This window comes from Triticum urartu, chromosome 5 (genome assembly GCF_003073215.2).
Source record: "Triticum urartu cultivar G1812 chromosome 5, Tu2.1, whole genome shotgun sequence".
Lineage (NCBI taxonomy): Eukaryota > Viridiplantae > Streptophyta > Magnoliopsida > Poales > Poaceae > Triticum > Triticum urartu.
In genome coordinates, this window is record NC_053026.1 from 593,740,198 (window position 1) to 593,757,338 (window position 17,141).

The following is a 17,141-nucleotide window of genomic DNA, read 5'->3' on the forward strand; positions in this document are numbered from 1 at the left end:
GGGGCGGATGATCCTCTCGACTCCACACAATGGGCTGCTTAGACCAGCGCAAATAACGGGGTACGACCGGTTCAACGGAGTTTACTGCCCTTTTATGAAGCTTCTGATCCCGCTTACACAAACTTGTGGTGAAGACGGGGTATTGCCCGCTAATCAGCTATTTCGGGTAACTCTGATATCCAGACTGCTGCTACTGATTCCCCTGACCGGACTGTTGATGATAGCCCCCCTGATTGCTCTAACTGCCTTGATGACCTTGATGGCCTTGATGACCTTGAAATCCAGAGCCTGAACCGCTACCACCATAACCCGGCCCTTGTGAACCGGATCCTGGACCACCTCCCGGTCCAGGGTTGCCTTGAAAAAGATTTGAATTCTTGAATTCCTTCATGATATAACAATCCTTCCAGAGATGATTAGACGGTCTATGATGTGTACCATGCTTCGGACAGGGCTGATTCAACAGATACTCAAGATTCATGCCTGATCCTCCGGTTTGCGGGGGCGGTCTACCCTTGTGGCCCTGGCCATCATTCTGTATATGGGTATTCGCTACAAAGTCTAGGTTGTATATCGATATGTCTGTTGTAACTCCAGCTTTGGCAAGGGGTGGAATGGATCCTCTTGCGATTGTACGAATAAGCCTGCTGCTGAGTCAAAGCCGACTGAAGGAGCTCCTAGCCCGCCGCGTCTCAACCGCTACAGGGGACTCGCCGTCGACCGAGAGGGCTGCTAATCGTGAAGTGGCGGCGACTATGTTATCCAAGGGGTTGGAGAAATGACCCGGAGGCGTTGACAGATGATGCGATGGGATATTCGGGCGAGGCGGATCCACTGTGCGCAGCTGAACCGGCGCCCCTGTTCCAGGTGCTTCGACCCGGTTTACCACTGGCAGGTTACTGATTCCTGCTCCTCGCATGTTAAAGAGATTCCTTGGCTCATAAACCGGAGGCAGGTGAGACCGGTACCTCCTCCTCATTACATCATTTGACGCATTCTGATCCAACATAAGCCGATAAGCCTGCACATCCAACTCGGTCCGCTCTGCAGCCATCCTGGTGTTCTCGGCTGCTAGGTCTGCCTTGGCTTGAGCTATCTGATCCTTCACCTTTGCAACTTCTACATTATGTTGTTCCTGATTCGCCGGGTTAACTTCAGCCGCCAGCAGCGTTGCCAGAGAGTCAAATAAATCGGACAAAACCTGAGCCGGCGGTTGTGCAGGGCCTCTTGCCCCAGCTGCTGTCGCTGCTGCTGAACCGGAGATCATTGCTGCTGCGGTTGATGAATGCTATGATGACTATGTGTCGGCCATGAAGATCGCAACTCGGCTCGGCGGATCAAAGGGGTCCGGAATATTGTCGCCATCAGAACAGCCCCAAACCGGCCATCTTGAATTTGGAACAATGACTCTGTCTCTCCGGTAGATGACTCGTCATCAGAGTAAATGACGGTTTCACCACCAGATACTAATCTATCCCCAGACTCCGCTCTGTGGACGACTCCCATGAAGGTACGCTTCATGGCAGGCTAAACCCGGGTAGATCTCGCACGCTGAGCCATTTCGACGATGTCGGTGCAGATGTCCGGCTCAGGGCCCGGTTCGTCGATCTTGCCAATGAAAACGTGAATACCGCCAAAGGGGACCCGATATCCATACTCAATTGAGCCGGCCTCGGGGCCCCAGCCTGCATCGTCGATGTAGAGCTTGCCGTGACGACTCTTGGTCATCCGGCCCACAACGTATCCCTTGAGCCCTTCGAAGCTGCCCTCTAAGAGCTTGAAACTATCGTGCGATAGCCCCACGGTGGGCGCCAACTATCGTGGAATTGTCGCGGCAGATGTCCTAGTGTGAGGACTTAGTCATGGAGCCATCGCAACGTAGTTAGCTTAAAGGGGTTAAAGTGGACAAAGGACGCAAGGAGTTTATACTGGTTCGGCCCCTTGTGGTGAAGGTAAAAGCCTACTCCAGTTGTGATGGGATTGCTAGGGTTTCGATGACCAAGGAGCGAATACGCTTTTCCTGGCTCTCGATTTGTTGTTTCTTTTTCTTGAACCGACGCTGGGTCGTCCCTTTATATACACAGGTTGACGCCCGACGGTTTACAGCATCCCGGTCGGCTCATAAACGTGTCTGGCTCGGTTTCTACCCTTTCCTATCTTACAACACAAGTTACACACCATATGGCAGTTTATGTCTACGGGCCCTAATCCGCCTTTGGGCCCTGGGCCTTTAGATCTCTATAATAAAGCGCCATGCTCCTTGTATTCATGGGCTTAAATATGGATAACTCCTTATGGGTATAACCCGGCCCCTCCTGGGCGGTTTATACTCAGTAGTTATATCCCCAATAGAAGGCACCGACTAAAATCTCCTTGGAGTGCAATCCACTCGACTAGCTATCCCACTCGTATACCCCAATTCCACTCGACCAAGATAGAGTCACTCGACCATCGGAGAATCACTCGGAGTACAGAAGATATAAATCCACCTCTGGATGGCAACGGTCAGGCATTCACTCCGTAGCCTTAAAGGTCATTAATAGTCATTATAGCAGGTGTTACCAGTAACATCTCTGTCTTAACATACATTAAACCCTGTGTAACTGAGGCCTGTGAAGGGGTGACACACTCTATATAAGCCACCCCTCCCCTCTGGCACAAGGTTTCACATCCCCTGTAACTTTCACGCATAATCCAGTCGACCGAGCCTCCGGGCACTGAGACGTAGCGCTATTACTTCCTATGAGAAGGGACTGAACTCGTAAATCTTGCGTGCACAACCTTGCCGTAGCTAGGACCTTGCCTCCTCCTACGTACCCACTATTTTTACTGTCAGACTTGCTCCCACGACAGCAGCGATGGTGGCTGCCGCGATGGCTCCGTCCCTCGCATCCGCCGCGTGCCTCCGACCCTTTCTCTTCGCAGACGCCCTTGCCCGCTCTTCGGGCGTCAGCTTCTTCTTCGGCTTGGGCACGGCAGCGGTCTTGCGGGGGCGCGAGGCTTGCCTTTGCCGAAGGGGGCGGTCATCATGCCGGACGAGGCGAGGGAGGCGAGGCCGGCGACGGCGTCAAGGTCGTCGTCCATGGCGGGCGATGGGAGCGCGCTCAGGCGGGAGGGTTTTGGGGGGCAAATGGAGGGAAATGGTGGAGGCTGCTGAAGGAAATATGCCCTAGAGGCAATAGTAAAGTTGTTATTATATTTCCTTATATCATTATAAATGTTTATTATTCATGCTAGAATTGTATTAACCGGAAACTTAGTACATGTGTGAATACATAGACAAACAGAGTGTCACTAGTTTGCCTCTACTTGACTAGCTCGTTAAATCAATGACGGTTATGTTTCCTAACCATAGACATAAGTTGTCATTTGATTAACGGGATCACATCGTTAGAGAATGATGTGATTGACATGACCCATCCGTTAGCTTAGTGATATGTCTCCAACGTATCTATAATTTTTGATTGCTCCATGCTATATTATATTCTCTTTTGGACATTATTGGGCTTTATTATACACTTTTATATTATTTTTGGGACTAACCTACTAATCGGTGGCCCAGCCCAGAATTGTTCTTTTTTGCCTATTTTAGGGTTTCGAAGAAAAGGAATATCAAACGGAGTCCAAACGGAATGAAACCTTCAGGAACGTGATTTTTGGAACGAACAAGATCCAGGAGACTTGGACCCTATGTCAAGCAACCAACAGGGAAGCCATGAGGTAGGGGGGCACGCCTACCCCCCAAGCGCGCCCTCCACCCTCGTGGGCCCCCTGTTGCTCCACCGACGTACTCCTTCCTCCTATATATACCTACGTACCCCCAAATGATCAAATACGGAGCCAAAACCCTAATTCCACCACCGTAACTTTCTGTATCCACGAGATCCCATCTTGGCGCCTGTTCCGGAGCTCCGCCGGAGGGGGGCATCGATCACGTAGGGCTTCTACATCAACATCGTAGCCTCTCCGATGAAGTGTGAGTAGTTTACCTCAGACCTTCGGGTCCATAGTTATTAGCTAGATGGCTTCTTCTCTCTTTTTGGACCTCAATACAAAGTTCTCCCCCTCTCTTGTGGAGATCTATTCGATGTAATCTTCTTTTGCGGTGTATTTGTTGAAACCGATGAATTGTGGGTTTATGATCGAGTTTACCTTTGAACAATATTTGAATCTTCTCTGAATTCTTTTATGTATGATTGGTTATGTTTGCAAGTCTCTTCGAATTATCAGTTTGGTTTGGCCTACTAGATTGATCTTTCTTGTAATGGGAGAAGTGCTTAGCTTTGGGTTCAATCTTGCGGTGTCCTTTCCCAGTGACAGTAGGGACAGCAAGGCACGTATTATATTGTTGCCATCGAGGATAACAAGATGGTTTTTTATCATATTGCATGAATTTATCCCTCTACATCATGTCATCTTGCTTAAGGCGTTACTCTATTCTCTTGAACTTAATACTCTAGATGCATGCTGGATAGCGGTTGATGTGTGGAGTAATAGTAGTAGATGCAGGCAGGAGTCGGCCTACTTGTCTCGGACATGATGCCTATATACATGATCATACCTAGATATTCTCATAACTATGCTCAATTCTGTCAATTGCTCAACAGTAATTTCGTAAAATACCTATGCTCTTGAGAGAAGCCGTTAGTGAAACCTATGGCCCCCGGGTCTATCTTCATCATATTAATCTTCCAACACTTAGTTATTTTCCTTTGCTTTCATTTTGCTTTGCATCTTTATCATAAAAATACCAAAAATATTATCTTATCATATCTATCAGATCTCACTCTCGTAAGTGACCGTGTAGGGATTGACAACCCCTTATCGCGTTGGTTGCGAGGATTTATTTGTTTTGTGTAGGTGTGAGGGACTCGCGCGTAGCCTCCTACTGGATTGATACCTTGGTTCTCAAAAACTGAGGGAAATACTTACGCTACTTTGCTGCATCACCCTTTCCTCTTCAAGGGAAAACCAACGTAGTGCTCAAGAGGTAGCAAGAAGGATTTATGGCGCCGTTGCCGGGGAGGTCTACGCAAAAGTTAACATACCAAGTACCCATCACAAACCCTTATCTCCCGCATTACATTATTTGCCATTTGCCTCTCGTTTTCCTCTCCCCCACTTCACCCTTGCCATTTTATTCGCCATCTCTCTCTCTATCCTCACTCTCTTTCTCTATTTGCCTCTTTTTGCCCGTTCCTCGTTTGCTTGTGTGTTGGATTGCTTGCTTGTCACGATGGCTCAAGATAACACTAAACTATGTGACTTTACCAATACCAACAACAATGATTTTATTAGCACTCCGATTTCTCCTCTTACCGATGCTGAATCTTGTGAAATTAATGTTGCCTTGCTGAATCTTGTCATGAAAGATCCGTTTTCCGGCCTTCCTAGTGAAGATGCCGCTACCCATCTAAATAGCTTCGTTGATTTGTGTGATATGCAAAAGAAGAAAGATGTGGACAATGATATTGTTAAATTGAAGCTATTTCCTTTTTCGCTTAGAGATCGCGTTAAAGCTTGGTTTTCGTCTTTCCTAAAAATAGTACTGATTCTTGGAATAAGTGCAAAGATGCTTTTATCTCTAAGTATTTTCCTCCCGCTAAGATCATCTCTCTTAGAAATGATATTATGAATTTTAAGCAACTTGATCATGAACATGTTGCACAAGCTTGGGAGAGGATGAAATTAATGATACGTAATTGCTCAACACATGGTTTGAATTTGTGGATGATTATACAATTTTTTTATGCCGGATTGAATTTTGCTTCTAGAAATCTTTTAGATTCGGCCACGGGAGGCACTTTTATGGAAATCACTTTAGGATAAGCTACTAAACTCCTAGATAATATTATGGTTAATTATTCTGAATGGCACACTGAAAGATCTACTAATAAGAAAGTGCATGCGATAGAAGAAATTAATGTTTTGAGTGGAAAGTTGGATGAACTTATGAAATTACTCGCTACTAAGAGTGTTTCTTATGATCCTAATGATATGCCTTTTTCTACTTTTATTGAGAATCATAATGAATCTATGGATGTGAATTTTGTTGGTAGGAATAATTTTGGTAACAACGTGTATAGAGGAAACTTTAATCCTAGGCCTTATCCTAGTAATTCCTCTAAGAATTATTGTAATTCCTACAACAATTCTTATGGAAATTTTAATAAGATGCCCTCTGAATTTGATACTAGTGTTAAGGAATTTATGAATTCACAAAAGAATATCAATGCTTTGCTTGAAGAGAAATTGCTTAAAGTTGATGATTTGGCTAGGAACTTTGATAGAATTTCTCTTAATGTTGATTCTTTAAAACTTAGATCTATTCCTCCTAAGCATTATATCAATGAGTCTCTCAAAGCCATGAGAATTTCCATCGATGAGTGGAAAGATAGAACCGCTAGGATATGTGCAAAGAAAAATTCCTTTATAAGAGCGTGTTCTTCTAGTTTTCATGATAATAAAGATGAAGATCTAAAAGTTATTGATGTGCCCCCTATTAAATATTTGTTTTGCAATATGAATCTTGATAATGATGGGACTGAATATGATCCACCTTTACCTAGAAGATGTTCCAAAAATTCAGAGTTTTTAGATCTTGATGCTAAAATTGATAAAAGTGGGATTGAAGAGATCAAAACTCTAGATGTTAATGAACCTACTATTTTGGATTTCAAGGAATTTAATTATGATAGCTGATCTTTGATAGATTGTATTTCCTTGTTGCAATCTGTGCTAAATTCTCCTCATGCTTATAGCCAAAATAAAGCTTTTACCAAACATATCGTTGATGCTTTGATGCAATCTTATGAAGAAGAACTTGAGTTGGAAGTTTCTATCCCTAGAAAACTTTATGATGAGTGGGAACCAACTATTAAAATTAAAATTAAAGATCATGAATGCTATGCTTTGTGTGATTTGGGTGCTAGTGTTTCCACGATTCCAAAGAGTTTGTGTGATTTGTTAGGTTTCCGTGATTTTGATGATTGCTCTTTAAACTTGCACCTTGCGGATTCCACTATTAAGAAACCTATGGGAAGAATTAATGATGTTCTTATTTTTGCAAATAGGAATTATGTTCCCATAGATTTTATTGTTCTTGACATAGATTGCAATCCTTCATGTCCTATTATTCTTGGTAGACCTTTCCTTAGAACGATTGGTGCAATTATTGATATGAAGGAAGGAAATAATAGATTCCAATTTCTGTTAAGGAAAGGCATGGAACACTTTCCTAGAAAGAAAATTAAATTACCTTATGAATCTATTATGAGAGCCACTTATGGATTACCTACCAAAGATGGCAATACCTAGATCTATCCCTGCTTTTTATGCCTAGCTAGGGGCGTTAAACGATAGCGCTTGTTGGGAGGCAACCCAATTTTATTTTTATTCCTTGCTATTTGCTCCTGTTTAGTAATAAATAATTTATCTAGCCTCTGTTTTGTTTGTGTTTTTTGTGTTTAATTAGTGTTTGTGCCAAGTAGAACCGTTGGGAAGACTTGGGGAAAATCTTGTTAATCTTGCTGTAAAAAACAGAAACTTTAGCACTCACCAGAACTGCTGCCATTTTTATTTGGAAAGTGATATCTAGCTAATTCTTATTGCAGATGATTAATAGATAAATTCCTCACGTCCAGAAATTTATTTTAGAATTTTTGGGGTTCCAGATCTTGCGCTAGCTACAGATTACTACAGACTGTTCTGTTTTTGACAGATTCTGTTTTTCGTGTGTTGTTTGCTTATTTTGATGAATCTATGGCTAGTAAAATAGTTTATAAACCATAGAGAAGTTGGAATACAGTAGGTTTAACACCAATATAAATAAATAACGAGTTCATTACAGTACCTTGAAGTGGTGTTTTGTTTTCTTTCGCTAACGGAGCTCACGAGATTTTCTACTTTAAGTTTTGTGTTGTGAAGTTTTCAAGTTTTGGGTAAGGATTTGATGGATTATGGAACAAGGAGTGGCAAGAGCCTAAGCTTGGGGATGCCCATGGCACCCCCAAGATAATCTAAGGACAGCAAAAAGCCAAAGCTTAGGGATGCCCCGGAAGGCATCCCCTCTTTCGTCTACTTCCATCGGTAACTTTACTTGGAGCTATATTTTTATTCACCACATGATATGTGTTTTGCTTGGAGCGTCTTGTATGATTTGAGTCTTTGCTTCTTAGTTTACCACAATCATATTTGCTGTACACACCTTTTGAGAGAGACACACATGATTCGGAAATTATTAGAATACTCTATGTGCTTCACTTATATCTTTTGAGTTATATAGTTTTGCTCTTGTACTTCCCTTATATCTTTTAGAGCGCGTCGGTGGATTTTTTTATAGAAACTATTGTTCTCTCATGATTCACTTAGATTATTTTGAGAGTCCTACAAAACAGCATGGTAATTTGTTTTAATTATGTTAGGCATTCAAGATTAATAATAAAATTCTCTTATGAGTGTGTTGAATACTAAGAGAAGTTTGATACTTGATAATTGTTTTGAGATATGGATATGGTAATATTAGAGTCATGCTAGTTGAGTAGTTGTGAATTTGAGAAATACTCGTGTTAAAGTTTGTGATTCCCGTAGCATGCACGTATGGTGAACTGTTATGTGATGAAGTCGGAGCATGATTTATTTATTGATTATCTTCCTTACGAGTGGCGGTCAGGGACAAGCGATGGTCTTTTCCTACCAATCTATCCCCCTAGGAGCATGCGCGTAATACTTTGCTGTGATAACTTGTAAATTTTTGCAATAAGTATATGAGTTCTTTATGACTAATGTTGAGTCCATGGATCATAAGCATTCTCACCCTTCCACCATTGCTAGCTTCTCTAATACCGCACACCTTTCGCCGGTATCATAGACCCAGCATATACCTTCCTCAAAACAGCCACCATACCAACCTATCATGGCATTTCCATAGCCATTCCAAGATATATTGACATGCAACTTTCCATCATTCTGTTTACTATGACACGCTCCATCGTTGTCATATTGCTTTGCATGATCATGTAGTTGACATTGTATCTGTGGCAAAGCCACCGTTCATAATTCTTTCATACATGTCACTCTTGATTCATTGCATATCCCGGTACACCGCCGGAGGCATTCACATAGTCATATTTTGTTCTAAGTATTGAGTTGTAATTGTTGAGTTGTAAGTAAATAAAAGTGTGATGATCATCATTTTTAGAGCATTGTCCCAAGTGAGGAAAGGATGATGGAGACTATGATTCTCCCACAAGTCGGCATGAGACTCCGGACAAAAAAAGAGAGGCCAAAGAAGCCCAAACAAAAGAGGCCATAAAAAAAGAAGGAAAAGGCCCAAATAAAAAATGAGAGAAAAAGAGCGAAGGGACAATGCTACTATCCTTTTACCACACTTGTGCTTCAAAGTAGCACCATGATCTTCGTAATAGCGAGTCTCCTATGTTATCACTTTCATATACTAGTGGGAATTATTCATTATAGAACTTGGCTTGTATATTCCAATGATGGGCTTCCTCAAATTGCCCTAGGTCTTCGTGAGCAAGCGAGTTGGATGCACACCCACTTAGTTCCTTTTGTTGAGCTTTCATATACTTATAGCTCTAGTGCATCCGTTGCATGGCAATCCCTACTCACTCACATTGATATCTATTGATGGGCATCTCCATAGCCCATTGATACGCCTAGTTGATGTGAGACTATCTTCCCTTTTTTGTCTTCTCCACAACCACCATTCTATTCCACCTAAAGTGCTATATCCATGGCTCACGCTCATGTATTGCGTGAAGATTGAAAAAGTTTGAGAACACCGAAAGTATGAAACAATTGCTTGGCTTGTCATCGGGGTTGTGCATGATTTAAATACTTTGTGTGGTGAAGATAGAGCATAGCCAGACTATATGATTTTGTAGGGATAACTTTCTTTGGCCATGTTATTTTGAAGAGACATAATTGCTTAGTTAGTATGCTTGAAGTATTATTATTTCTATGTCAATATTGAACTTTTGTCTTGAATCTTTAGAATCTGAATATTCATACCACAATTAAGAAGAATTACATTGAAAACATGCCAAGTAGCATTCCACATCAAAAATTCTGTTTTTATCATTTACCTACTCGAGGACGAGCAGGAATTAAGCTTGGGGATGCTTGATACGTCTCCAACGTATCTATAATTTTTGATTGCTACATGCTATATTATATTCTGTTTTGGACAATATTGGGCTTTATTATACACTTTTATATTATTTTTGGGACTAACCTACTAATCGGAGGCCCAGCCCAGAATTATTCTTTTTTGCCTATTTTAGGGTTTTGAAGAAAAGTAATATCAAACGGAGTCCAAACGGAATGAAACCTTCGGGAACATCATTTTTGGAACGAACAAGATCCAGGAGACTTGGACCCTACGTCAAGCAACCAACAGGGAAGCCACGAGGTAGGGGGGCACGCCTACCCCCCTCCCCCAGGCGCGCCCTCCACCCTCGTGGGCCCCATGTTGCTCCACCGACGTACTCCTTCCTCCTATATATACCTACGTACCCCCAAATGATCAAATATGGAGCCAAAACCCTAATTCCACCGCCGTAACTTTCTGTATCCACGAGATCCCATCTTGGGGCTTGTTCCGAAGCTCCGCTGGAGGGGGCATCGATCACGGAGGGCTTCTACATCAACACCATAGCCTCTCCGATGAAGTGTGAGTAGTTTACCTCTGACCTTCGGGTCCATAGTTATTAGCTAGATGGCTTCTTCTCTCTTTTTGGATCTCAATACAAAGTTCTCCCCCTCTCTTGTGGAGATCTATTTGATATAATCTTCTTTTTGCGGTGTGTTTGTTGAGACCGATGAATTGTGGGTTTATGATCAAGTCTATCTATGAATAATATTTGAATCTTCTCTGAATTCTTTTATGTATGATTGGTTATCTTTGCAAGTCTCTTCGAATTATCAGTTTGGTTTAGCCTACTAGATTGATCTTTCTTGCAATGGGAGAAGTGCTTAGCTTTGGGTTCAATCTTTCGGTGTCCTTTCCTAGTGACAGTAGGGGCAGCAAGGCACGTATTGTATTGTTGCCATTGAGGATAACAAGATGTTTTTTTATCATATTGCATGAATTTATCCCTCTACATCATGTCATCTTGCTTAAGGCGTTACTCTGTTCTCTTGAACTTAATACTCTAGATGCATGCTGGATAGCGGTTGATGTGTGGAGTAATAGTAGTAGATGCAGGCAGGAGTCGGTCTACTTGCCTCGGATGTGATGCCTATATACATGATCGTACCTAGATATTCTCATAACTATGCTCAATTCTGTCAATTGCTCAACAGTAATTTGTTCACCCACCGTAAAATACCTATGCTCTTGAGAGAAGCCACTAGTGAAACCTATGGGCCCCGGGTCTATCTTCATCGTATTAATCTTCCAACACTTAGTTATTTTCCTTGGCTTTTATGTTACTCCCTCCGTCCGGAAATACTTGTCATCAAAATGGATAAAAGGGGTTGTATCTAGACATATTTTAGTTCTAGATACATATCTTTTTATCCATTTTGATGACAAGTATTTTCGAACGGAGGGAGTACTTTGCATCTTTATCATAAAAATACCAAAAATATTATCTTATCATATCTATCAGATCTCACTCTCGTAAGTGACCGTGTAGGGATTGACAACCCCTTATCGTGTTGGTTGCGAGGATTTATTTGTTTTGTGCAGGTGCGAGGGGCTCGCGCGTAGCCTCCTACTGGATTGATACCTTGGTTCTCAAAAATTGAGGGAAATACTTACGCTACTTTGCTGCATCACACTTTCCTCTTCAAGGGAAAACCAACCAGTGCTCAAGAGGTAGCACTTAGCACGATGATCATTTAGTTTGTTGCTATTGCTTTCTCCATAACTTATACATGTTCCTATGACTATGAGATCATGCAACTCCCGAATATCGGAGGAACACTTTGTGTGCTACCAAACGTCACAACATAACTGGGTGATTATAAAGGTGCTCTACAGGTGTCTCCGATGGTGTTTTTTGAGTTGGCATAGATCGAGATTAGGATTTGTGCTACCTCTTTTAGCACTGCGTTGGTTTTCCCCGAAGAGGAAAGGATGATGAAGCAAAGTAGCATAAGTATTTCCCTCAGTTTTTGAGAACCAAGGTATCAATCCAGTAGGAGGCTACGCGTGAGTCCCTCGTACCTGCACAAAACAAATAAATCCTCACAACCAATGCAAATAGGGGTTGTCAATCCTTATAGGGCCACTTACGAGAGTGAGATCTGATAGATATGATAAGATAATATTTTTGGTATTTTTATGATAAAGATGCAAAGTAAAATAAAGGCAACATAAATAGCAAAGTAAATAACTAAGTAGTAGGAGATTAATATGATAAAGATAGACCCGGGGGCCATAGGTTTCACTAGTGGCTTCTCTCGAGAGCATAAGTATTCTACGGTGGGTGAACAAATTACTGTTGAGCAATTGACATAATTGAGCATAGTTATGAGAATATCTAGGTATAATCATGTATATAGGCATCACGTCCGAGACAAGTAGACCGACTCCTGCCTGCATCTACTACTATTACTCCACCAATCGACCGCTATCCAGCATGCATCTAGAGTATTAAGTTAAAAACAGAGTAAAGCCTTAAGCAAGATGATATGATGTAGAGGGATAGACTCATGCAATATGAAGAAAATGTTGGGGAACGTAGTAATTTCAAAAAATTTCCTACGCACACGCAAGATCATGGTGATGCATAGCAATGAGAGGGGAGAGTGTTGTCCACGTACCCTCGTAGACCGAAAGCGGAAGCGTTAGCACAACGCGATTGATGTAGTCGTACGTCTTCACGGCCCGACCGATCAAGCACCGAAACTACAGCACCTCCGAGTTCTAGCACACGTTTAGCTCGATGACGATCCCCGGACTCCGATCCAGCAGAATGTCGGGGAAGAGTTCCGTCAGTACGACGGCGTGGTGATGATCTTGATGTTCTACTATCGCAGGGCTTCGCCTAAGCACCACTACAATATTATCGAGGACTATGGTGGAGGGGGGCACCGCACACGGCTAAGAGATCAATGATCAACTGTTGTGTGTCTGGGGTGCCCCCTGCCCCCGTATATAAAGGAACAAGGGAGGAGGAGGCCGGCCCTAGGAGGGGGCGCGCCAAGTGTGGAGTCCTACTAGGACTCCCTAGTCCTAGTAGGATTCCACCTCCCATATGGAATAGGAAAAGAGGAAGGGAAAAGGAGAAGGAAGGAAGGGGGTGCCCCCCTTCCCTAGTCCAACTCGGACCAGACCAAGGGGAGGGGTGCGGCCACCCTTGAGGCCCTTTTCCTTCTTTCCCATATGGCCCAATAAGGCCCAATACGTATTCCCGTAACTCTCCGGTACTCCGAAAAATACCCGAATCACTCGGAACCTTTCCGATGTCGGAATATAGTCGTCCAATATATCGATCTTTACGTCTCGACCATTTCGAGACTCCTCGTCATGTCCCCGATCTCATCCGGGACTCCGAACTCCTTCGATACATCAAAACTCATAAACTCATAATATAACTGTCATTGAAACTTTAAGCGTGCGGACCCTACGGGTTCGAGAACTATGTATACATGACCAAGACACGTCTCTGGTCAATAACCAGTAGCGGAACCTGGATGCTCATATTGGCTCCCACATATTCTACGAAGATCTTTATCCGTCAGACCGCATAACAACATACGTTGCTCCTTTGTCATCGGTATGTTCCTTGCCCGAGATTCGATCGTCGGTATCTCAATACCTAGTTCAATCTCGTAACCGGCAAGTCTCTTTACTCGTTCCGTAATACATCATCTTGCAACTAAATCATTAGTTGCAATGCTTGCAAGGCTTAAGTGATGTGCATTACTGAGAGGGCCCAGAGATACCTCTCCGAGAATCGGAGTGACAAATCCTAATCTCGAAATACGCCAACCCAACAAGTACCTTCGGAGACACCTGTAGAGCACCTTTATAATCACCCAGTTACGTTGTGACGTTTGGTAGCACACAAAGTGTTCCTCCGGTAAATGGGAGTTGCATAATCTCATAGTCATAGGAACATGTATAAGTCATGAAGAAAGCAATAGCAACAAACTAAACGATCAAGTGCTAAGCTAACGGAATGGGTCAAGTCAATCATATCATTCTCCTAATGATGTGATCCCGTTAATCAAATGACAACTTATGTCTATGGTTAGGAAACATAACCATCTTTGATTAACGAGATGGTCAAGTAGAGGCATACTAGTGACACTCTGTTTGTTTATGTATTCACACATGTACTAAGTTTCCGGTTAATACAATTCTAGCATGAATAATAAACATTTATCATGATATAAGGAAATATAAATAACAACTTTATTATTGCCTCTAGGGCATATTTCCTTCGGTCTCCCACTTGCACTAGAGTCAATAATCTAGTTCACATCGTCATGTGATTTAACACGAATAGTTCACATCTTTATGTGATTAGTTCACATCTCCATGTGACTAACACCCAACGGGTTTACTAGAGTCGATAACCTAGTTCACATCACTATGTGATTAACACCCAAAGAGGATCATATTTTTCTTGTGAGAGAAATTTAGTCAACGGGTATGCCACATTCAGTGCCGTATGTATTTTGCAAATTTTCTATGTCTACAATGCTTTGCACGGAGCTACTCTAGCTAATTGCTCCCACTTTTAATATGTATCTAGATCGAGACTTAGAGTCATCCAGATCGGTGTCAAAGCTTGCATCGACGTAACTCTTTACGACGAACTCTTTGTCACCTCCATAACCGAGAAACATTTCCTTATTCCACTAAGGATATTTTTGACCGTTATCCAGTGATCCACTCCTGGATCACTATTGTACCCTCTTACCAATCTTATGGTGAGCTACACAATAGGTCTGGTACACAGCATAGCATATTTTATAGAAACTATGACTGAGGCATAAGTAATGACTTTTCATTCTCTTTCTATTTTCTGTTGTGGTCTGGTTTTGAGTCTTTACTCAACTTCACACCTTGCAACACAGGCAAGAAATCCTTCTTTGACTATTCTATTTTGAACTACTTCAAAATCTTGTCAAGGTATGTACTCATTGAAAATATATCAAGCGTCTTGATCTAGGGCATATTTCCTTCATCCGGTGGGCACCATCCAAACAGGCCCTATGTTCTTAGTTCTTACTTGGATTTTAAGAAAGATAATAATGGTGGCCTGCATGAGTCCTGGTAGACAAATCAATAATCATTGTTCCACAAATGCAAGTGGTTGATGCAATTCTGAACATGCCAAAACCTTTTCTCCATTCTGTTGTTCCGCCTATGCTACCCCACGTGTCACTCTGATTTGCGCTTCTCATATGAGTTGGATTATCCTACCAATCTTTATCGTATTAGGTGTCATGATAATATACGACAACCTAACTAAAAACACACAAATCTAATCTAGTGCCACACAAATTTAGTTAGACCATTGCAACCATGTCTTGAGTATACACATGAATGGATATGTTTTCTGATTTTCATGATGGATGCTAGAGGAAAGTCTCATAGCGTTTTTATATTTTGGTAACTTAAACATTTCCTCAATTGTTAGTCAATCATTAATAAATTGGATCAACGTGTGATGCATGATGTGCATTCCAGTGACACAATTGTATAACAAATTAAAAACAAATTGTTACAAGGAAACAAGTAGACAGCTGCTAGTAAACATCGAATATCACGAGTATATTCTCCTTTTTTTTTCAAGAGACGGTAGGCAAATAATCACATTTTTACAGTTCAAAACACGTCGATAGTGCGACACAAAAATTATTAAAGCAACTCCAAAGGGCCGATCTATTTCGTCCGCCTGCGTCCATTTGGGTCGGTGCGGACAAAACTGACGGCCCAATGCGCCGACCCAAACCCAAATCACGTCCACGTCGCGTCCATGCCGACGCATTTATGGCCCAAATTTGCGCCCCAAATGCGTCGGCGCGGAAGCCGAACTGACGCTTCTCGCGCCTTCCCGCTGTCCGCCGTGTTCCCACATGGCGGCCGTCCAACTACCCGCCGCCCATGCGGTCAGCTTAATTTATGATGACGGGCCCACGCGTCAGCGACGGCGCTCGTCCTTTTTTAAGCCGACCGTGCGGCAGGGCCGTCCTCATCCAAACTCGCCGTCCACATCTATCATTCTTTGCCCCCTCGTCGCTGGCAAACCCTAACCACCACAACCACAACGAGATGGGCCTCTTCTCCGGCGCCAGCAGCAGCAAGGCCAAGGGCAAGTCCCCCGCCACCCCTTTCCCCTCAGAGTTTCTCCCGCCTCTGCCGGCGCTGGCGCCTCGCCGGCAGAGGCAGCGCGTGAACATGCCAGTGCACCAGGTGGAGTGGCACTGGCACCACCCCCAGCCCCTGCTGTATCCCGACGTGACGCTGTCGCACGACTGGCATCTGGATCCAGATAAGATCCCAGTGCCGGCGGCGCCGCGGTCAGCTCGTGCTCACGCGGAGGAGGTACGGCGCCGGCGGGCGCTACTGACGCCGGAGCAGCGCCGTGACCCCGCCTACGCAATCGACTCGCCCAACTGTGCGAGGTGGTTCGCCTTCGAGCACGAGGAGGCGAGGCGCGCGAGGTCGACCGGAGGTCGCCGCCACCGGCGCTCGCCGTCCGCGAGGAGGACCAGACGACCCTTGCGGCCGTCTACCGGGAGAGCGAGGAGGACGAGCGGCGCAGGGCGGAGGCGGAAGAGGAGGCTCGGTACGAGGCGGCAATGGCGCAGGCCCTTGCCCTCTCCGCGGCGGGCGACAACGTGGTGCCGCCGATGGTCCCGCCGTCCCCCATCAAGCCGGAGCCGGAGCGGGAGCCGTCCCCCATCGAGCGCTACTCCTGGACGGGAGTAGTGCGCGAGTGCGTACGCGCGCCGCCGGTCTGGATGGGAGCGACGTCGGCGCAGGAGCAGGCGTAACTCGAGCACTGGCGCAAGATCAGGGTGGCCGAGGAGCGCCGCGACGGCGAGTACCTCGAGATGCTCGAGCGCGACCTCAAGAAGGAGCAGCGCGAGGCCGGGGAGGAGGCGCGCCAGGCCGCGGCTGCACAGGCGGCCACACCCCCCCCCCCCCCCGC